The 24862-nt window shown below is 34.5% G+C and overlaps 1 protein-coding gene across 4 annotated transcripts in view; it reads right to left on the minus strand.

The window, feature by feature from the left end:
• Window positions 1-24862, minus strand: part of MICAL3 (microtubule associated monooxygenase, calponin and LIM domain containing 3) — a 243831-nt gene that overhangs the window by 152544 nt on the left and 66425 nt on the right. For all 4 annotated transcript variants that reach the window (XM_074266838.1, XM_074266836.1, XM_074266837.1 and 1 more), the window contains exon 2: window positions 19618-19714. The gene's annotated coding sequence lies outside the window, so the exon portion shown is untranslated. The remainder of the gene's footprint in view (window positions 1-19617; window positions 19715-24862) is intronic.

Genomic DNA, 24862 nt, shown 5'->3' on the forward strand with positions numbered 1-24862 from the left:
CGGTTTCTTATAAATTATGGTCAGTTCTCTATATATTTTGGAAATGAGACCTTTGTCAGAACCTTTGTTTTTAAAAATATTTTCCCAATTTGTTACTTCCCTTCTAATCTTGTTTGCATTAGTATTATTTGTACAGAAACTTTTTAGTTTGATGTAATCAAAATCTTCTATTTTGTGATCAATAATGATCTCTAGTTCTCCTCTGGTCATAAATTCCTTCCTCCTCCACAAGTCTGAGAGGTAGATTATCCTCTGTTCCTCTAATCTATTTATTATCTCCCTCTTTATGCCTAAATCATGGACCCATTTTGATCTTATCTTGGTATATGGTGTTAAGTGTGGATCCATATCTAATTTCTGCCATACTAATTTCCAGTTTTCCCAACAGTTTTTTCCGAATAATGAATTTTTATCCCTAATGTTGGAATCTTTGGGTTTGTCAAAGATTAGATTGCTATAGATGTACCCTTTTTTGTCCTTTGTATCTAATCTGTTCCACTGATCTACCGGTCTATTTCTTAGCCAATACCAAATGGTTTTGGTGACTGCTGCTATATAATATAGCTTTAGATCAGGTACACTTAGACCACCTTCCTCTGAGTTTTTTTTCATTAGTTCCCTTGCAATTCTTGACCTTTTATTCTTCCATATGAATTTTGTTGTTATTTTTTCTAGGTCATTAAAATAGTTTCTTGGGAGTCTGATTGGTATAGCACTAAATAAATAGATTAGTTTGGGGAGTATTGTCATCTTTATTATATTCGCTCGGCCTATCCAAGAGCACTGAATGTCTTTCCAATTATTTAAATCTGATTTTATTTTTGTGGCAAGTGTTTTGTAATTTTTCTCATATAATTCCTGACTTTTCTTTGGTAGATGGATTCCCAAATATTTTATACTCTCAACATTTGTTTGGAATGGAATTTCTCTTTGTATCTCTTGCTGTTGCATTTTGTTAGTGATATATAAAAATGCCGAGGATTTATGTGGATTTATTTTGTATCCTGCCACTTTGCTGAAATTTTGAATTATTTCTAGTAGCTTTTTAGCAGAGTCTTTGGGGTTCTCTAAGTATACCATCATGTCATCTGCAAAAAGTGATAGTTTAATTTCCTCATCCGAAATGATAATTTTCAACTAAAAATTCATAATATAAAGCTTTTTCCCCATTCAAGTTCATGGATCCCATGAAATCTCTGGAGTCTACAGGATGTGGAGGTGAAGACTGAGAAGATTAATTAAAACCCCCCCAAAAGAGCAAGATCTATGTTAATACAATTCAAATATATTCCTGTTAAAATCACACGATTGGAAAAAAAAATCTAGAAAGATCTGTTTGTAAGAATACTGCTTGAAGATAATTTCAGAGGCTTGGAGAGACTTACATGAACTGATGCTGAGCAGAATCAGGAGATCATTGTACACGGCAACAACAATACTATATGATGATCAATTCTGATGGCCGTGGCTCTCTTCAACAATGAGATGATCTAAACCAGTTCCAGTTGCTCAGTAATGAAGAAAAATGGCTACACCCAGAGAGAGAACTATGGGAAATGAGTGTGGACTACAACATACCATTTCCACTCTTTCTGTTATTGTTTGCTTGCATTTTTGTCTTCCTTCTCAGGGTTTTTTTTTTTTTTTTTTTAAACCTTCTTTCTAGATCAGCAAGTTCTATACAATAAAGTAAGGGGGAAAAGGGTGTTCCTATGACAGCTGTTTTGAATCAGCTCTCTCAGTTGTCAGGAAAGTTCCCACTGGCAAATAAAAAATATTAAAATACTTGTATCTCTTAGCTGTCTGCATTGTTCCTCAGACGTCACTATCTTGGCCATCAGGTACCTCAGATTCAGAAATCACAAAAGTTTTAAAAATCACCTGATTTCCTAATTTCTTAGAAATAGGGAGCCCTATAACAAGAATTATCAGAAGCTAAGAGTGGAGTCCACTAGTCAAAAAGAAACTGGAAGACCTTCCCTTCCCAGATTTTAAAATTTCCAAATGATTCAAATACCCAGGAGGGCCTTTATCAGAGAAAATAAGCTCTGCATGAGTTATTTTAATTCAGTTATTTAATTGGACTAAATAATGGTATTAAGTGTTAGGGCAACTAAGTGAAGAATCCAGAGAATACTTGGCCACCCAAGCTCAATCAAAATTGGTAAGATTCCCCAAGTTAAAGTCCTACCAATTAAATGTCTATCCACACTATTCTAATACTTGTCTAAACATTAATGCTCCTTCTTTCATGATCTTTGAAGACAGTTTGGGGCTCAGAGAGTATTAACTATCTTGACGATGATTGTATAAGGAGCTCAGTGAAAGGCAAAAGACTATAAATATGCCCAGCATCTTATCTCCTTTCCCAAGTACAGAACCCGTAATACCAGAGGGGAAATCACAGCATCTTATCTGCATCACAGAAGCAGTGGACAGCAGCCTAGAATGGAAAGAATTCAGGTCTCTCCACTTTCCACAAGTCCTCCTATCAAGTCCATTGTGTTTTAAGGGCAATGCTTTACCAGATACTGGTCAAAGACAATTGGCTTCTAGGTCCAGAATCATCCTTTAATCTCAAAATACTGAATCCTGAGCTGCTACTTCTTCTTTCAACAAAACATATGCATGTGTCCCTTGTAAAATCTTTATTTATAGTTAACCATATTAGAAGTGAAAATGTCTTAGTATTAAGAGTAAAACAGTCTTGACTTTTTGTACCCTCTGAAATGGTCTTAGGGAACCCCAAATTATACCACTGATTTAAAGCAGTGTCCTAGCCAGGCATGTCCTTTTCCCTTATCCACTAGTTCAAGAGCCATTACTTAAAATATGCCTAGAACAGATTCATACATATCCTCTACATTCTAATGGGGAAGAGGCCTAGAGTTTGCAAAAAACCCACTCAGAAAACACATTACATTACAGTATTCTAGATCAATTCTCCTTCCTACCTCCCAGGGAATCAATGGATTTTTAATTCTAACCTCCTTTAAAACTTGAATGAGAAAGTCATCAAGAGGCAACTTTAAAAAAAAAAAAAATTATTAGAACTTTTTTTTTAACAAAACATATGCATGTGTCCCTTGTAAAATCTTCTATTCCAAATGTTCCCCTCTTTTCCCCCACCCCATCCCTTAGATGGCAGGTAGTCCAATATGTTAAATATGTTAAAATATATGTTAAATGCAATATATGGGTACATATTTATACAGTTATCTTGCTGCACAAGAAAAATTGGATCTAGAAAGAAAAAAAAAAAAAAAAAACCTGAGAAGGAAAATTAAAATGCAAGCAAATAATAACAGAAAGAGTGAAAATGCTATATTGTGGTCCACACTCAGTTCCCATAGTCAAGAGCCAGCTTTTCTTCCTTTACAACAAGCAGAACCAAAGGATGTCAGAGGGCTATGTTATATGTCACTATTCACTCTCTTATGATAAGGGATTACAACAATTATGTGGATGGGGTAAGAAGCAGGGAGAGATTAGCTAGTTCTTAGAAAACCAAGGTCTTAACTGGTACAGTGGAATGGAACTGGACCAATTCGCAAATCATGAAATGAGGAGGGGCCACTTTCTATTATAAGTCATGTTCATGTAAGCCATAATTTCAACTATTAAAGCTATGAAAAAATGGGAAAGATTCTTTTTGTTTGTCTTTAACGGAACATACATCCAAGCTGGAATATCCAGCTGGAATAGCTGGAATAATTGTAGTTAGAGTCTTCTTAAAAGCATCCCAGGATATTAAGATATCCTAGTTTATAGTCATTTGAGTCCATGAGAAAAGCAAGAACTGAAAGAAAGATGTCAAGGAAAAGGAAAGTATACTCTCCTGGGGTGGTAGAGTGAAACTAAGACAGGAGAGGCAAAAGCTATAATCCAGTGACTTTGATTTCTAGGGAAATTCTTGAAAGAAGATGGGTGAATAAAAAGAAAGTGAAAATTACCCCAAAAAATCACCATTAATCTGTGATGTTGGAAGCAATCTCATTTCTTTCTTTTTTATGACAGGATTACTAAACTAGTAGATGAAGGCATACAACTAATGTCTCATTACATACAACAATCATTACTGAGATAGATTTTATAAATTAACCCCATTACCTAGATTCACAGTAGGGACTTGAGAGTAGTTGTTAATCTTTCAGGGTCAATATGGTAGGAAGTCTCTATTGTAATACCCAAGGAATCTATGGTGTTTAAGGTTCTTATTAGTAACTTGAATAAATTATATACTCAGCAAGGCTGAAGTTGACACAAAGCCGAGAGGGATGGCTAACACATCGTGTGAGAGTCAGTATCCAAAAGAGTCTTAACTAGGCTAAATCTAGCAAAAAATATAAAGTTTTACACTTTGGTGCAAAAATTATCTCCAATCCATTCATGGAGACAGCAGTTCCTCTGTAAACAGGATCTGGGGTGTTAAGTGGACTGCAAATTCAGCAATTTAATATGGGAGTCAAAAATTCTAATGCCATGTTTTATCAATTCTAGTTATAGAAAAGTTCTTACACCCATTACTTTCTTCCCTACTCATATGGTAACTAGTAACAACACTCATTCCCTTTCACTTTTCTAATATTTTCACTATTCTAATACTTTTCACTATTGCAATAGTTTAAATAGTTTTTCTATTTCTCTCCGTTTCCTTCTTGTCTAAGAAGTATCAGCAGCTGCTTTGCTGCTATACCCCAAGGACCTGGATTTATCCACCTGACTTACAACTTTCTATATGTACTGTCTCTCCCATTAGAATAGTCCCTTTGAAAGGGGGACCATCGTATTCTTCTATTTATATCACTAGCACTTAGCACAATGCTCTGCACAGACTAAACTGTGTATAGAAGGTGGCTAAGTTGCTTAGTGGGCAGCTAGCTGAGCTCGGAGTCAGGAAGACCTTAATTCAAATCTGCACTCCCATTTACTAACCACATATGTGATCCTGGGCAAATCCTTAAACTGTCTGAGTTTTCCTATCTATAAAATGAGAATAATAATTACACCACCTTCCAGGATTGCTATAAAGACAAAATGAGGTAATAATTGTAAAGTGCTGTGCAAACCTTAAAAATATTAGGTATTATTGGAATTAATACTAATTGTTCTATTAGTATTAATTAGTATTAGCTAGTATTAAAATATATTAACATTAATTAGTATTAGCTACTATTATAGTATTAGCTTTTTAAAAAAATGCCTTATTCATTTCTTTCTTCCTTGCAGCTTCCAAAGTAATCTTCCTAAGGCACAAATCCAACCATGTCACTGCTGCTCAAACACAACAGCTTTCTATTGCCTCACAGATAAAAGCACAGATTTCTTAGCCTGGCATTTCAAGTTTCTTCAATCTGGCTGCATCCTACCTTTCCAGACTTTTTGTATTAATTCTCCTTTGTAAGCTCTATATTTACATGAAAATAGGTTAACAGCTGTTCACCAATTTCAACAGATTCAACAAATCATTTTCCTCCTCTGTGCATCTGAACAAACCATCCCCCTCAAACCTGAAACAGCCCTCATCTCTACCTTGCAGAATGCCTATTTTCCACTCAAGACTAAACTCAAGTGCTACCTCCTTTGGGAAATTATGCCTCCAGTTAATATAGTCTACCTTTTCAAATTACTTTGCATTTTCTTACCTATGTGCATGTACCCCTGGCCTAATAGCATATGAATATAGGACTATCACTTTAGTCTTCACATTTTTGGTGACTCTAAGAACAATTGATTTAAAATATAATAATAAATAAATAAATAATATATATTAATGATAAATAATTAATAAATAATAAATAAAATATAATTTAAAATATAATAGGTTCAAATACCTGCCTGAAATTCTGTCATTTCCCCTTTCTCTCCTCCCACCCCTTCAAGAAGCTGCTTAGCTTCTGCTTTAATATTTCCAGTGATTGTAAATTCCCTAGACAGCTAGGCAGTTGATTCCTTCTGGGGACTATTATAATTGATAGCTTCTTTCATCTACTGAGTCTAAGGAGCTCCTCCCACAAATTCCCCCTTCAACTTTTAACCATTAAACCTGCTGAGTTGTGAAACAATACAAGTAATTTCTCTCATAATCACTTTAATGATTTGAAGATATTTAGTTGTTCATCCCCCCCCCAAGTTATTTACTACAAAAAAAAAAGGGAGCAGGAGAAGGTGGGAGAAGTAGGTACAGAGTACACAACTGAAATTATGATTTAAATCACAGCATTCCATCTACTCTCTCATTACCTCTTTTCTTCAAAACTGCTGACAAGAAGCCAAACTAAAGAGATTTGAGCTTCACCACCTGTTCCTATATATCCTCTAACATGATTTTAAAGATACTAAAAGATGGTCAAGCAGCCAGAGGACCCAAGAGACCCAAATAATCTATCTCTGAACCTATGAAAATTGAATGTCCCTTTAGACAAGAAAAAAAATTTTTATAAAAAATTTTAAGTGTTACATGTCAGAAGCTTTGAACAAAACAGATGTAGCTACATCCAATCTAACATTTATCTGCTACATCCATTTACCAAATAAAAGAATTACTTTGTGACTACAGCATTATCAGAGTCAAGGACTCAGGACATACTTATCACAGGAAGGTTTTTCAGCTAACTTCACCAAAAACAAGTTGAGGATTCAAGTTAAATGCTGACTGCTGCTAGTAAGTATATAAGTAAGTATAGTGAGTCTATAAGATCTCATGAAGAAGATATAAGATAATCATAGCCCTTAGAGAATTTACAATCTAATTAGATTCAAGAATGAGAAGTAAATAAATGTATTCATAAACTACTGATCACCCCTCTTCCATTCTGACTGTTCCTTCATTTTCCTAAATTTTTTTTCATTTTAAATTTAAATACAAAATGAGAGAAGGGGAAAAAAAGAACAATACCATATACATAGCAGAATGTAGGAGAAAGTTCAATACAAAAATAAATTTCTACTTATGAAGAATTTTTTCTATTTTATGAAGAAAATTTACATAATAAATGCTGTTCTTTTTTTCCTAAACCCTTATGTCACAAGTCCATATCCCTTGTTGCCTATTACTCCTTCTGAAACTGTATTCTTATTATCTTTACTCAAAGGTCTACTGGCAACAATAACACCACCACAATGACAAAACCTCAAGGAGATCATGTTTCCAGATTACACAATCCTCTCCCAACGTTCATTGTAGCCACATACCAACCTCAGGGACATGCTACCATTTTCCTCACTTACTTCATGATAAACCTGAATGAAGCCTTCTTTTTATTCAGGATGGTTGGCAAGAGCTGCCTTTTTGGAAAGGACCCTCAAAATCAGAAGGTTTGGTGACAATGTCCCACTGCTTCTCTGTGACATCCTAAACAACCTCCTGAAAAGACTGGAGGAGATGGTATTGAGAGCTACTCAGGTGAAAAGATTTTAAAAGCTTGTAGAGAAAAAGGGAACAGGTTGCCTGAAGTGGTGTTACTGGGATTCTGATTTTTTAAAAATCATTTTTATTGATTTTTTTTTCATTGCTTCATTATATATTGGTTTCCCAAATAGGAGAGGGCAATAATCCAATGTAACAATGACTTCAAAATAAAGAGGGGAAAAAAAAAAAAACTAACAGATTATGTCTGATAGTTTACACACTATTTCGCATCAAGAATAAAATAGCAGTTCCCAAACTGCTCTGCTAAGAGGGTTCTTTAATCTATTGATCTACACATTCATTTAATTAAACAATACATTTAATTAAATGTCTTCAATATGCAAGACATTATGCTTGACATTTCCCTGGCCTCATTATTATAGAATACATTATACCAATCTTTGTGACATGACAGATGAAAATCCTGATCGCCAAAGATATAGTTTATGTAAGTCCAGAAACATTTCAAAGCAACTTCTTATGATGAATTCAATGAAGTTTTGAAAATATCAAAGAACCTTATAATTCATTAGTTAACAGAATCTGGAAGACAGGTGGGAAGTCTAACAGAGAAGCCCAGGCTTTTAACCAGACTGAGAAGCTGACTACTTATAAAGAGCTCATGAGATATGTCGCCCACCACTTAATAGGATATAAATTCTGTCTTCCTTAATCCCTAGGCCCTGATTTTTTTTCTTGAAAGAAGCATCTCGTTCAATACAGGCATATTTGTAAAAATGGCTAAGAATATACAATTGAACTTAAATAGAGAAGGCAATCAGGAGCCAAATTAAGGAAGCAAATAATGCTAATTCTGTTATTCCTATACTGAAGAATTTTTTCTAGGACAGATAATCCCAGGAACACTGACCTCTTTACCTCCCAGACAGGTTACTAACAACCCATTTCACTCTCTTTAATCTCTGTAATTTCTTTTTCTACATACTAATTAAAGTGTTTTTCTGGAAGGAATCACACAATGAATTTCTCTTTAAAAGTTGTATCCCAAAAAGATACCTCTTTGGACAATTGCTGTTCATTTTTTAATCATCCACTAAGACTCTTCTGATGAGAGCCATCATCCTTGAGGAAATAGTTTGTTATAATGTCAAAAATCACTGGTTGTTTCTATTTTGCTTTAGTTCCTTCCTGGACAAATGATACATAGAGTGGAAACTGTGCATAGTATTCTAATCAAAAGACTAAATTGTGGCTTAAACCTTTCTTCCCTTCTAATTCCAAGCATTTATCCCATTCTGAAATTCTATCTCTGGGTTAACTCATGCTTATCTTCCCCTATCTTCTCATTGGCTATCCAAATAGCATTTTACTTTTAAAGTTGTTTTCATTTATGTAACTTAATTTTTATAATGAACAACATGATTTAGGTAATGCATGTATTATACCAGCTTGGCAAACAAAGTACAGAAAAGTTAAAGACATAGCACAAGTTAAGTGGGAACACCATGTCCAAGACCCAAGTCATGGTTGTCTACTTAACTATACACTACCTCCTATCATAAGTTAAGAAAGAAGAAAATAATCCTTTCCCAGAAACCAGCAGTTATTTTAAAAAACAAATACAACTATTTTAATTGGATAACATCCAAACCTAGTTCTTTCACATTTATCCTGGTCTCAGGATGTTGGGTGTAAAAAGCATTACCTAACTACTGTGTCTCAATTTCCTCATCTGTAAAAATGAAACAGCTAAACTAGACATGATAAAAATGGAAATATGTTTATAAGAACTGCACATGTTTAACCTCTATCAGATTGCTTGCTATCTTCAAGGGAGAAGGGAGGGAGAAAGAGGCAGAAAAACTTGGAACACAAGATTTGCAAAGGTGAATGTTGAAATCTATCTTTGCATGTATTTAGAAAAATGAAGTACTATTAAAATAAAATTATATTTAAAAAATAAACTAGACAGCCTCCAAGGCATCTGTATTATCAACTAGTAGTTGTATCAAGCACTTTCATAATGAAAAGTCATCTGCAAGGCTTTTAGAAAGAAATGACTAAGAAAACTATTAGTTTCAGTTAACAAAATGTTCGTTGCTACGATACAATCATCTACCTCACAAAAACAAAGATGAAGGAATATATTAGCACCAAATTACAGGTTGTATTTTAATAAAAATGTAATTTATGTGATTTAACATAGATCTGGATAGCTATGAATACCCAGAAAGTTTACAGACTAAAATCTTCCTCTGATAGTTCACTGAGTGGCAGTGACCCTGAATTTTCAACAGCAGTACATGAGTGCTAATAGACCCTATATCAAGCTGGAAAGGTTGAATCTAAATGTGTCCAAGAGGCTTATCTCTAAATTAATTGCAAGGTGATTGTTTAAAGATCATTTAAATTATGGGCTCTATATGGGGGAAAAAGCATACCAAAGAAATCAAATTCTCAAAGAATTGGGAAAAACTATCATAGCTATATCACTTTTTAAAAAATACAAAATAGTTCCATCTAACTATTGGGTTAATAAAATATCCAAACATCGTATTACTTTACAAATAGATCAAAGATGAGGAGGAAGGGGAAATCAGTCACTGATTTAACTTTGTCATACAACAAAGATTGGTAGGAACAAGCTATGAATGCTACTGATCTTGCTACAAACAAAGCTAACCTTCCTTCCCACCCCAGTGCTGTCCCCCACAGTTGGGGCAATTGTTTGCAGCATCATAGCACAAAACAAATTTTGCCAGATCTGTGCAATGCACAGTGATTCCAAATATAATTAAAACAACAACAACAAAAAGATTTGGGTGTTAAAATGTCCCTTGCTCTATAATGGTGCTTTCATGACTAATTTTACCATGCAGGATGGGATATGGCCATCAGGATAACATCATAGGATGATTCCTGAATCTGTGAAGATAAGTATTATTTTCTTCCATAGAGGCTCTTTGCTCCCACTGAAATTTCAATGGCATTCAGTATTTTCAATGAAAACTATTAGGACAACAAGGAATAGAGAATATGCCACACAATCTCAAAGACTTCAAAAAAAGAAAAGAAAAAGAAAAGACCTCTTTATAAAAGCTCTTTTTGAAATATCAAAGAACTAGAAATTGAGGAGGAATCTCTCAGGAAATGTCTGAACAAATTATAAATGAATGAATATTATTGTCATGAGAAATTCAGAAAAGGGCAGTTTTGGAAAAAAGTTGATGTCAAGTAAAGTAAATTGATTTTCAAAAATTGATGTCAAGTAAAGTAAAAACAAGAGAATTAGAGTAAAGATAACTCTGAAAATACAGCTGATGAATATTGTGACCAACAATAATTGTAAAGAATTGATGATTAGCATCTCAATAGATGCAGAAAAGGCATTTGATAAAATCCAACATCCATTCCTACTAAAAACGCTTGAGAGTATAGGAATAAATGGACTATTCCTTAAAATAATAAGGAGCATATATTTAAAACCTTCAGTAAACATCATATGTAATGGTGATAAACTAGAACCTTTCCCTGTAAGATCAGGAGTGAAACAAGGTTGCCCACTATCACCATTACTATTCAATATAGTACTAGAAACTCTAGCCTTGGCAATAAGAGCCGAGAAAGAGATCCAAGGAATTAGAGTAGGAAATGAAGAAATCAAATTGTCACTTTTTGCAGATGACATGATGGTATACTTAGAGAACCCAAAAGACTCTGCTAAAAAGCTATTAGAAATAATTCAGAATTTTAGCAAAGTCGCAGGATACAAAATAAATCCACATAAATCCTCAGGATTTTTATACATTACCAACACAATCCAACAGCAAGAGATACAAAGAGAAATTCCATTCAAAATAACAGTCGATAGTATCAAATATTTGGGAATATATCTACCAAAGGAGAGTCAGGAATTATATGAGCAAAATTACAAAACACTTGCCACAAAAATAAAGTCAGATTTAAATAATTGGAAAGACATTCAATGTTCTTGGATAGGCCGAGCGAATATAATAAAGATGACAATACTCCCCAAACTAATCTATTTATTTAGTGCTATACCAATCAGACTCCCAAGAAACTATTTTAATGACCTAGAAAAAATAACAACAAAATTCATATGGAAGAATAAAAGGTCGAGAATTGCAAGGGAACTAATGAAAAAAAAGTCAGAGGAAGGTGGTCTAAGTGTACCTGATTTAAAGCTATATTATAAAGCAACAGTCACCAAAACCATTTGGTATTGGCTAAGAAATAGACTAGTTGATCAGTGGCATAGGTTAGGTTCACAGGACAAGATAGTGAATAAAAATAGCAATCTAATCTTTGACAAACCCAAAGATCCCCAATTTTGGGATAAGAATTCATTATTTGACAAAAACTGCTGGGAAAACTGGAAATTAGTATGGCAGAAACTAGGCATGGACCCACATTTAACACCACATACTAAGATTAGATCAAAATGGGTCCAAGATTTAGGCATAAAGAACGAAATCATAAATAAATTGGAGGAACATGGGATGGTTTACCTCTCAGACTTGTGGAGGAGGAAGGAGTTTGTGTCCAAGGGAGAACTAGAGACCATTATTGATCACAAAATAGAACATTTTGATTACACCAAATTAAAAAGTTTCTGCACAAACAAAACTAATGCAAACAAGATTAGAAGGGAAGTAACAAATTGGGAAAAAATTTTTACAGTCAAAGGTTCTGATAAAGGCCTCATCTCCAAAATATACAGAGAATTGACTTTAATTTATAAGAAATCAAGCCATTCTCCAATTGATAAATGGTCAAAGGATATGAACAGACAATTTTCAGATGATGAAATTAAAACTATTTCCACTCATATGAAAGAGTGTTCCAAATCACTATTGATCAGAGAAATGCAAATTAAGACAACTCTGAGGTATCATTACACACCTGTCAGATTGGCTAAAATGACAGGAACAAATAACGATGAATGTTGGAGGGGCTGTGGGAAAACTGGGACACTGATGCATTGTTGGTGGAGTTGTGAAAGAATCCAACCATTCTGGAGAGCAATCTGGAATTATGCCCAAAAAGTTATCAAAATGTGCATACCCTTTGACCCAGCCATACTACTACTGGGCTTATACCCCAAGGAACTACTAGAGAAGGGAAAGGGTCCTGTATGTGCCAAAATGTTTGTGGCAGCCCTTTTCATAGTGGCTAGAAGCTGGAAGATGAATGGATGTCCATCAATTGGAGAATGGTTGGGTAAACTATGGTATATGAATGTTATGGAATATTACTGTTCTATAAGAAATGACCAACAGGAGAAATACAGAGAGGCTTGGAGAGACTTACATCAACTGATGCGGAGTGAAACGAGCAGAACCAGAAGATCATTATACACTTCAACAATGATACTGTACGAGGATGTATGCTGATGGAAGTGGATTTCTTCAACATAGAGAAGAGCTAATCCAATTCCAATTGATTAATGATGGACAGAACCAGCTACATCCAGAAAAGGACTGGGAAATGAATGTAAACTGTTATTTTTACCTTCTGAATCCAATTCTTCCTGTGCAACAAAAAATTCGGTTCTACACACATATATTGTATCTAAATTATACTGTAATATATTTAACATATATAAGACTGCTTGCCATCAGGGGGAGGGGGTTGGGGGAGGAAGGGAAAAAATCTGAATAGAAGTAAGTGCAAGGGATAATGTTGTAAAAAATTACCCATGCATATGTACTGTCAAAAAATGTTATAATTATAAAATAAAATAAAAAATTTAAAAAAAAAAAAAAAAAAAAAAGAATTGATGATTAGTCATTTTCTGATATTTTCTGATAAAGAATTTATTCAGGCAAAGTAAGATATATTTTTGTATATGATGAATTTCAGGAATTTCGCTCAATTCTACATATTAAGGATTCCCCTCTTTCCCCCATTGGAAAGAAGGAAAGTGGGAGGAAAAGAAAATAAATGCCAACTAAATTAAATTGTGCCAATTTAAGAATCTCTCTCTTACACACACACACACACACACACACACACACACACACACACACACACACACACACAGAATGAGTACTGTGCTCATTCAAAAATATGCTGACCTGTGCATACCTTTTGTCCCAGTGAAGAATTATTACTATACCCATACTCTCAAGTGTTTAAGGAAAGAGAGAAAAGATCCTTATGTAGAAATATATTTTTTTTTTGTTGTTGTTATAGCAAAAAATTGGACACAAAAGGGAGAGTAGTATTACCTATCAAGTGGGAAATCCTAAACAAATTATATGTAATGAAAACTACTGTACCATAAGAAATGATAGAAAGGACAGTTTGAGAGAAGCCTGTAAAGTCTTGCATTAAATTAATGCTGAATCAAGTGAGCAGAATCAGAACAATTTATAGACTAATGATAATATTAAAAAGAAAAACAAATTCCTATGTTGTTTGTTTCTGAGAAATTCCCTTACTCTGCATAATGATTCTTTCTTCCTTCTCTGATCTCCTCTATTTGGGGTTAAGATAGGAGAAAGAAAAGGCCTAGGGAAAGAGAAGGAAAAGCAACCAATATTGTGGGTTTTGGGTTTTCATGCACAGAAGAAAAGAAAAAAACAAAACTATGGGTGTGCCACAAGAATTAAAAAAAAACAAAAACAAAGCAGGACAAATCTAAAGTTCTATGTTGAACATACTTTATAAAAAAATTTATAGATTTATTGTTTTATATACATTTCTTTTCTGTCCTACTAAGTACAGAAAAATTCATTTTATTTCATGTTAAGTTTGAATTTGAATTTGAGGAAAAAATATCATTTTCCTATACTTTCTCAAGTTTACCAGGATCTATTAAGTTTCTCCAAAGCTGAAATGCTAAAAACTGATGAGAAAAAATTTGGCTTGGAAACAAGAATGGCACTGGAAGGATTTCCTTGTGAGCAACTCAGGATCACTGTACATAGGAAGTGTTTCCTGGATTTATAAATTAATAATAATAAATTTTTAAATTTTTAAAAATATTTTAAAAATAATAACAGACTGTATACTACTTTGCCAAATGCAAAGTACAAAAATGCAAGTTACAAAAGTTTGCCAAATGCAAGTTACAAATGTCCCTGGAAACATATCAGAAGAAATGTACCATCAATGGCATCAATGAGTCTATCTGAGTTCTTCTGTAAGCATGCTAAATGAGAGAAGCACCACAGTGTCTTAAAAATGTTAAAGGCCTAAAGAACCTGATACTCAACAAAACCTGCCTTATTTAGTGTCAATCAAGCTCACTTCCAAGTCATCAAAACAATTTCCCTAATTTGGGTAAAAATAAATATTCTAAGGATTGATATGCTTCAGTCACAGGACGAGTCATATCACCATCTCTCCTTAACAAATGTATTTATCTTGTATTTAAGTACAAAAACAGTATTTCTTGGGCTCTTTCCTAATTCTTCCACTTGTCCCTCTGAAATTACATGTATATATGTCTCTCTAGATAGAATACAAGCTCTTTGAGGGTCAGAAGAATCACTTTTGCTTTGTACCCCCAGTGCCTAGCACAATACAAATAGTAGACACAATACAAATGTAAGGACTAGTTATCATCCTTTAGACTAGGGCTTTTTTAACTTTTCCACTCTTAACCCTTTTTTCCCTGAGAAATTCACAACCCTGACATTTACTTACATGACCCCATTTAGGGTTGAGGCTCACAGGTTAAGACACAATCTGATTCAGTATGAAAAACTCAAATGAAAAAAAAATCTGAAATATATATTGAAACAAGATGAACAAAAAGCTCAAAATTGCTTTCTTAAAATAATCAACTTACCCCAGATCACTAGAAAAATGACTGACATATTTTCTTGTATTTTTTTTCATCACAGATGAAGACCAGTAAATATGGCAAAGTAGGAGGAAAAAAGGGAAAAAATCCAGCTCTCTCCTACAACTCTTCACACAAAGATCTAAAAAGATTACTAAACTGACTAGTGATAGGGAAATCCAAGGAATGAGTCATTTTTCCAGTCCAGGTCAGTACAAGGACTCAGTGGTCTGTGGGTACTAGGAACAGTCTAGCCAGGAAGGTGCCAGTTCAGGCCTTGAAGGAAACCTACAGATGTATAGGAGAGCCCAAAGGGGTCAAAGATCCATCAGAGAAGCTTGAAGTTGTGCGGGGGGAGAAACAGGAAACAAAAAGCAGCCCTGTTGATTTAATTCCCTCACTGGATCTATATGCATGAGGAAAGTACTGCATATAGAAATGAATGGAAAAACTATGTCTGAATTGGGGGAGAAGCAGGAAAGAGGACAACTATAGCCATCATTTGGGAGTAGGGACCCTGATATATCTTCCAGCCTGGACTGAGTAAGTAAGTAGAGTAGAGAGGAGAGATCAAAGGGGAACCTGCAGTTATTCTAAACTACAGAGCTTCCAAGTAGTAGAAAAGAAAGAAAGAAAATCAGATCAAGAATTAAAAGCAACAATTAAACGTCGTTCTAGATCAGAGCACTTTGGGAGCAGGCCTGCTCCCAAATGTCTAAAAATCACAGAATACCCAGGAAAAAAGCAGCAGTAGGAACTGGGAGAATACACATGGAGACATTCCCTCCTGAAGTTCACAGAACCTGGCCCTAACACTAAGCCAAACTAAGAAATAAGAATGGAAGAATGAGAAAATAAACAAGCTAACAAAAGGAGGGAGAGGGGAGGGCAAGGGAGGCAATGGGGATGTACAAACAACACACAGAAAAAAGAGAATGTCTACAAATCTTCCAAGAAAAAAGCCTCAAATTAATATATTGAACACAAGGCCAACTAGAATTCCTGGAAGAGATGAATGAAGAGCTTAAAAAGAAAAGTTAAATAATTTTATAAATGAAATGAGAATGTTAGAGGAAAATATTAGAAAAAAAAAAATGAGATTTGGAGGAAAGACTTGGAAGGAGAATTAATACCCTTTAGCGCAACAAGAGGTATAAAACTTGAGAATATTTAAATGGACTAATTATAAGTTAATGACTAATTCCCTGTTTAGGGAATATTAAAACAAAATCAAGAGTTGAGACAAGATGAGAAGAGAAAGTAGTATCTCATCTTTAAAAATAAAGGATTTGGTTCCTGTTAAAAATAGATTTGATCGCTTCCAGTTGATCAATGATGGACAGAAACAACTACACCCAGAGAAGGAACACTGGGAAGTGAATGTAAATTGTTAGCACTACTGTCTATCTACCCAGGTTACTTATACCTTCGGAATCTAATACTTAATGTGCAACAAGAAAATGGTAATTTACACACATATATTGTATCTGGGTTATATTGTAACATATGCAAAATGTATGGGATTGCCTATCATCAGGGGGAGGGAGTGGAGGGAGGGGATAATTTGGAAAAATGAATACAAGGGATAATGTTTTTAAAAAAAAAAATCATGCATATATACTGTCAAGAAAAATTATAAATAAATAAAATTAAAAAAAAAACAAAACAGATGTTGATCATTAGAATAAATTAGGGAAACAATAAAGTGAAGCAACTGAATCTAGTAATCTATAGGTAAGACTAATCAAGGAATATTTCCTCCTTACTGCCTATGGGTAGACACACTCAGAAAATATCTCTACTAGGATTAAAAAAAAAAGCTTCATACCCACCATGTGCACTTAAAATTACACTAATCCTGAAGCTGAGGCACTAAGGCTCAGATGGGGCGGTAGATAATGAAGAGAAAAGGTAGGTAGAAGAACATGGCCTGGCATGCTTCCCTATTCTGTGATTTTTTTTTCCCCCTGTTTTTGGAGGAGTTGGCTCAGAAGTAAAGCCAACTACCCACATCAAAGTCCGAGTCCAGACCAGCCAACTTAGCTCCCCAAGTAGGCAAATGGAGATCTCCTATCAAGCTATGGACAGTAAAGGTTTGTAATAGGGCTTCACAGCCTGCCCGAATAAAGAGCTGAAAAAACTTGAAAACCCTCTATTAATGAACATACTTTTATTGTACATCTTGTTTCTGTGAACTAAATTGTCTAGGGTTCTGAATTCTGAAGCAAGAGATTAAGTTAAAGGGGTGGAAAACGGGAATGGCAACAATAAGGAAGGAAGTAAAGGAAAAAAGAAATTCTACTTCAACTTTATTCTAAGATAGGCCGTCCAATTGAAAGCACAATGTTTGGGGAGAAAGTAAAGGTGGCTGACAAAGGCAGCACAGATACACCTGGATATTTACCGTGTCAAATTCCAGTACTGCCACACTACCCCTTTCTTATTTATATACCAACCATCTGGTCTACAAACCTATTCTGAAGCTCTCTTTGAATTGCCCCACCAAAAAAAAGAAAAAAAATCAGGAAAGCTACCCCAACATAAAGCACTGAGCAGTGTTCCAGAGACGTGACAGAGCAGAGTGCCTAATCTCAAAGCCAGTGTATGTTTGTACAGGAAAATGTAAACCAGCTGTAATGTTCTGTCTCCTTCAGGGTGAAGTTACACCACAAGCCATCTAAAGATAGTCCAGTGATTGTATGTTTTCAGGGAAGCACAGAATTAAGCTCTGCCTAAGCAAGCTAAATAGGGCTATGGGGTGAGAGTGACTGAGGCTGTGGAGACAGCTTCAGAGTTTCCCTTCACATGACAAATCAAAGCTCTGGCTGTTCAAGACAGATAAATATAGCCCAGTTTCACCACAACAATTCCATGGACTGGGAACAATAGGTATGACAAGGCCTGTGTTTCACCAACAATTCCTCCTGCAGAACATGCTACAGCTCAGATTACTGAACTGGTTTGATTTACTTGTGGAGGTGCTGGACAATTCCATGGAACCATGGAATTAGGACCATGCTAAGGTACGGTAAATAAGGCTGGATTCTGAATACCATTTTACCCCTGAACCAAGACAATTAAAATATGTAAGCCAGTTCATACACACAGAGGATCCCGGTATCCTTGAGAACAATTACTATGGGCTTCTCATGGAAGAAAGTATCTGAAGATACTATGTAAAAAGAATCTGATGGCAACATTTGTTACAGGAAGTCCAATTTAAACTAAAGTTTTTTTAAGCAAAGCCTTCCCAGGTTAACTTAAGGAGGTTAATTTAGGAGGATAGATATAGAAAACTTTCCCATTAGCTATTGTTCTCAATGTCTCAATTTGTGGATAAAGAGCTTGAGAAAGATGGCACCTGAACACCTTTCCAGTAGACATCTCTCATTCTCTTCTAAACTTTGTGGATAAAAATCCGCAAAAACATGTCTAGTTTCAAGTCTAACAACTCTCCCCAAAATTACCAAGATCTCTTAATTGCCAACGGGCATTTCTCAGTTTTCATTGCTCTTGACCTCTAGGATCACTTTTTTCTCCTGGATTCTTTCTCCTCTTGAGGTTTCCTAGTAGTGCTACCAATGGGATCACTCCTTACCAGTTTTGGGTTTGTTTGTTTGTTTTGCTTTTAGCTGATCTTTATCCACTATGTATCTCTTTCAAAGCTTTGTACCTGGGCCCTCTTCTCTTTTGCCTCTATCAGCAGTGGGGAACATCTGGCTTTCAGGTTTTATAAAGTCCATGAAATCATTTCCTAAGGCAACTCCAGGCAAAGATGAGCTGAAAGCTAAGTACAACAATCTTTTCTTCAGTTCTACAAGTTGATAATTTGGATGGTCCACGAATGATGGTATAAATATCCAAATGGTTTCTTGGAGAAAAAAATATTCCCCACCCCTTCACTCTATTAAGGGCTTAACTTTTTCATCACAGATGAAGACCAGTAAATATGGCAAAGCAAGAGGAGAAAGGAGAAATGTCCAACTCTCTCCTTCAACTTAAAAAGAATACGAGACAAACTAGTGATAGGGAAATCCAAGGAGTGAGTCAAAATGTCATTATAGTAGTCTTCACAAAATCTACAGACTCATCTAAGACTGATCTCCCTATCTCCCTCAGACTGGAACTACAGAAACTTTTCTTGGGCTTGATACGGCTACTGTTTAATCCATGAGCTCTGACTTGCTCTGTTTCCAACCTGAGTCAGTTCACTCCTCAGGTCTTTCCTCTCAGGGGTGCAATATACTGGGTCATCGGAGCTCTCTGAAGTTCAGAATTCCTGAATTCAACAGATTACCTTCAGCTGGAATCATAAACATGTGCCACTATGACTAGCTTTTTAAAAGTATAAAACACCTAAATTACAAAGATTTCAACAAATTATAATGACATACAATTATCAAAATAATTTTTTAAAACTATGTTTACATACCCCAGGGTAAGAATCTCTGCCTTTATACTGTCTTGATTGGTGATCACATCAGCTCTGATGAGTTCAATTATCATCTCCTAAGCTTTCCGTTTTTTTCCTTTAACAAGTGAAAAAGCCTTCATTAGGAACTTTGCCAAGTAGATTTGTTAACAAACTCTCTAAATAGACCAAATTATTAATTTATTAAATTATTAAATTTGAGAAGACCACAAGAATTATTAAAAAACAAAGTCAAAAGGCTGAAAAAAACAGAAAAATATAAAATATCTCATATAAAAAACAAATTACCTAGAAAACAAATAAAGGTATGATGACTTAAGAACTATGGATTACCTGAAATCTATAATGACAAAAAACAAACAAAAAAAAAAACCCAAAAAACACACCTAGATATCATATTTCAAGAAATCATTAATGAAAATTGCCTAGGACACACAAAAAATATAAAAACAGAAAGAATTCATTGATTTTTTTTTTCCCAGAGAGGAAACCCCTTCCCTCCCCCCTAAAAAAGGAAAACTCTCAGGAATGTTAATGCCAAAATTAAAAGCTTCTGGATAAAAGGGAAAAAAAAAAACCCACATATTGAAAAACCACAGTCAGGATCATACAAGATTTATAGGCATCTACTAAAAACAGAGGATATCATGGAATGTGATATTCCAAAATGCCAACTCTACCAATTATGAAAAATTTGCCAAGAAAAACAAAGTGTAACTTTACATGGAAAACAATTGGATCATGAATGAAATTAAGAACTTTGATTAAGATCAAATGATCTTGATTTTTTTTTTCCCTCAAACTGGAAAGGAACTGTGAAACAAATGCAGGAGTTGAGAAAAAGAAAATAAATACAATAAATAAAAAGTTTATAAGGGATGAACTATAAGGGATGTTCTAAAAGAAAGAAGGGGAAATAAAAGAATTCTATCATAAGAAGTCACAGAGATCATCAAATAGGAAAGAAGATCAAAAGTATCCTATCTTCATGATCTAAACTCAGAATGCCCTTTATTATGTCATATGCAATCACTTCAACCTACCACTACCTTCCTTTCCATTCTCCATCCTATAGTTAACCAGTTTAACTATATATTGTCATACACCAACATCTCTTTGCCTACTATTCATGGGCTGGTGATCAAAGCTGGAGGAAATCACTCAACCAAGCCAACTGAGCCTACAAATGTATTCTCTAATCTGAAATGAACCTTTATTATTACAAAAATAAAATCTTCTATGATTTCCACATGGAAATCACGCAGTGAGATGGTGCAGAGGATAGAGTACTGGGTCTGGAGTCAGGAAGACTTATCTTTCTGAGTTCAAATCTGCCTAAGACACCAGGATCACTTAACCCCGTTTACCTCAGTTTCCTTATCTGTCAAATGAACTGGAGAAAGAATGGCAAACCACTCCAGTATTTCTGCCAAGAAAATTGCAAAAGGGGTCATAAAGAAATGAACATGACTGAAAAACAACTAACAGCTTGGTCCAATGTATCTCTGCAGCCTCTTCACATGTTATTCCCCTTTCAAAGTCCATGTCATATTGCCTGTATTCTTGTTCTTCACCCATAACACTGTGCCAAGACCTTTTCATATAAGGCACTTAACATACAAAAGTAATAATCTTTTTTTAAAAAGCATAGCATAGGAGCCTAGTATTTGATAAACCTCAAGATTCTATTAGGATAAGAACTGATTGATTCAACAAAAAATTTTGGGAAAACTGGAAATATATCTTATCTGGTAGAAATAAGGCTTAGACTGCCAACTGAGTGGTAGTCTCAACATCAACTCAACATCATAAATTAAGAGGAGCAAAAAAGAAATAATATGTAAGATCTATGGATTAAAAAAATCATGACCAAACGTGGGATAGGAAAGTTTCTGGAATTTAAAATGGACAATTTTGATGACAAATTTTAGAGTTTTTATACAAACAATATCAATCAAGTAAAAATTAGAGGAGAAAGAAGGGAAAAAGTTTCTCCAATTTTCTCCAAGATCTCATTTCTAAGCTCTATAAAGAACTGATTCAGAACTACTATTTTACGTTTCTAGAAACTTGACATGTGCTGCTCTACCAATCTTGTTTTTTCTATCAGATATATATATATATATAAATATATACACACATATATGTATTGTATCCTGAGAGTCTAGCAGAATTTGCCTAGAATAGATATATATATAAATAATATATAAAATAATAATAATATATATTGTTTAATATATATATTAATTGAATTAGAGTGAATGTTGTAGATCTTTGGTCGGTTAATATTAGCACTACCTCATCCTTTCAATATTATACTTTAGCAGTTACCTCAGTGACACAAGGCTGTCTTTGGAACTTCTGATATATCTGCAGGAGAACCTTTTGGGACCTTAATTTCCTCAATAATAAAATGAGAGAACTGATTCAAATTAAGAAGAACTACTTCCCAATGCTCAAAGATAAATGGTTAAAAAAAGTACTTTATAGAGGGAAAACGCCCCCCCCAAAACCCAAGCTATCAATAGCCATATAAAAATGCTCTAAGCCACTAATAATAAGACATACAAAACTGAAATGACTGAAGTTCCATCCACCTATTCTATTGGCAAAAGTTAAAAAACAAAAATGACAATGATAAAGGGGCTGTGGAAAAAGAAACACAATAATGTACTGTCAGTGGAACTATGAAAAGTGCTAGAGAAATTTGGAACTATGCCCCCAAATTTATTAAACTGTACGTAACATTAATGAGCCTACATTTAAAGAGATCAAAGAGGACACACATGTATAACAAACAACAACAAAAACATTTATAGCAGCTTTTCTGGGAAGCATTGGAAATTAAGAGAGTACCTGTCAATTGGGTATTAGCTGAACAAATTGAAATTGTAATGAAATACTTCTCTGTACCATGAAGAAATGATGAAGGAGACAATGTCAGAGAAAGCTAGGAAAATTTATATGAATCTATTCTTAAACAGGGTCTAAATTTACTCACTTTTTTGCAACTCATTGTTTCTAGTTTAGCTTAACCCCCAAACAGATTAATCATCCAAATGATAGCCCATTTTCCACTCCAGTATTAAGTTCCTATGGATTAAAGGACTCAATATGGGACAGTTTACCTTAATTATAGTTGAACTCTCTAACCCACTGTGAAAATGGAGCACTCAAGTCAACTCTCTCTCATATATATATAAAAATCAGAAGAAAAAAAAAAAGATGAATCTAACATTGGAAACCTCAATAAGTACTCCCAAATTCCCAGTCTCTTCACTCCCAGATCAATCCAAAGAAAGGTTCTTCTATCCAGGTATGTAGAAATTCAGGTAGGGAAATGAGCAAAATTTTAGAAAGTCTGTAAATTCACACCCTCCAGGCCAGCAGCTTCTCTTCTAATTATTCTAATTCTAGTTCACTTAAAAAATCAGGCCCTTGTGGGTCTCTCTCTGCCCTGCTTTTCTTCCATTCTCTATCTCTTCAGCTCAACAGTATCTCATTACAAAGAGCTTCCACAAAAGTTCATATATTCAACCTCTTTCGATGCAATCAAAATCTTAGGGATTTGAAGTCTTACAGAAAACTGATGCAATTGGTCAGTATTTGTACTTGATGCACAGAATAATGCAGATTTCCCTTCTGACTTCTGTGAAAATTCACACATAGATTTCCCTAATTTTTTCTATTAGCCACTGTAAATATCTTTCAAATTCTTGAAATCCTTTACAATTCTTGTTATCCTAATACTTTTCAGCTTATCAATTTCCTTCCTTAAAAATGTGGCATATATATATATAGTATATAATATAATTATCTAACCAAGAAGAATCTATTATAGACTGAACTCTGTGCTAGGTACCAAGGACAAAAACACAAAATTAAAACAGCAAGCTGCTGGAAAGTGGGAACATTCCACTATAATTTCCTTTCATTCACCAGTGCTTAAGGCAATCTAAGAGTACATTAGCTTTTTTTGGTTGACAAAGCATAAGTACACACATTTATGCTAAAGTAATAGTCCACCAGAATCAACTTCCTTTTTAGATAAAGTACTATCTAGCCACAGCCCTATTTCACAAGACCAATGTTAACCATGCTACTCATTTGGGGTCATTTGTGAATTTGATAAGGATACCACCTAATTATGTTTTTTTCTATGTTGCTGATAAGAAATGTTAAGTATAAGTCCCAGACACGTTCTATTAAAGAGCACTTTATACCATTAAAATATGAGTTTGTTGGGAGCAGATTCCATGTTTTTGCCTTTGTTTGTATATTCAATTCAGCCTTTTTAGCAGGCACACAGCAAGGATAATTATTGTTGATAGATTTCAAGCTGACTTCAAATCACTAATGACTACTCTTTGGGTGCAGCCATTCAGTTAAGTCTCAAGTTATCTAACTAATATTGTTTAGCCTGTTATCTCTGCAATCTGCCCACAAGAATAAACTAAGACTTTCTCAGATGTCTTGTGAAGTACTAGTTCAATGATATTTAAGAAAAAAATTAGGAAAATTAAGTTAGTCCGGCATGACAAAATCTTAAAGAATCTATAAAAAATTACTTTTTGTAATTTTTAAAATGTTTATTAACTATCCCTTCAATAATATATTCCAAATTCAGCCAATTGTAATAATTCAGCTCACTGGTCTACACTTTATTATAAGTATTACTTTCATCTGGAACTGCTAACTTGAATCCAACAAGGTCAAGAGATTGTCAGAGATCTCTTACTATCTTGCTAAAAGTAGTCATTTTTGTCCTATCCTTTCCAGTCTAGATTTCTTTGGCAGGGAAAATACAATTAAATAAATATTGAACAGCTCAGCTCCACTGTCCATCATATTTCATTTGCTCCATGGCTAAAACACACACACACACACACACACACACACACACACACACACACACACCCCCACCCTTTTAGTTTTCCTTCTGGGTCTGGTGACTTGAATTCATTGAGGACAGTCCGGCTAATTCCCTCCCTATTATGCTGATTAACTTTAATAGCTTGCTGGTAACAACAATGTTGTATTTGAGTTTTGTAGCCTTTTAGTACTGCCTTTATGTACACTGTTGTGGTCATCACTTATGTTCTTTTGGCTCTGCTTTCTTCACTCTTTAGACAAGTGTTCCCACACTTCTCTGAATTCTTCATTTTTATGATGAAATAGTATTCTGTTACATTCACAAAGCACAGTTTGTTCAGATGTGCCCCAATCACTGGACACATATTTTGTT

Source organism: Sminthopsis crassicaudata, chromosome 5 (genome assembly GCF_048593235.1).
Source record: "Sminthopsis crassicaudata isolate SCR6 chromosome 5, ASM4859323v1, whole genome shotgun sequence".
NCBI lineage: Eukaryota > Metazoa > Chordata > Mammalia > Dasyuromorphia > Dasyuridae > Sminthopsis > Sminthopsis crassicaudata.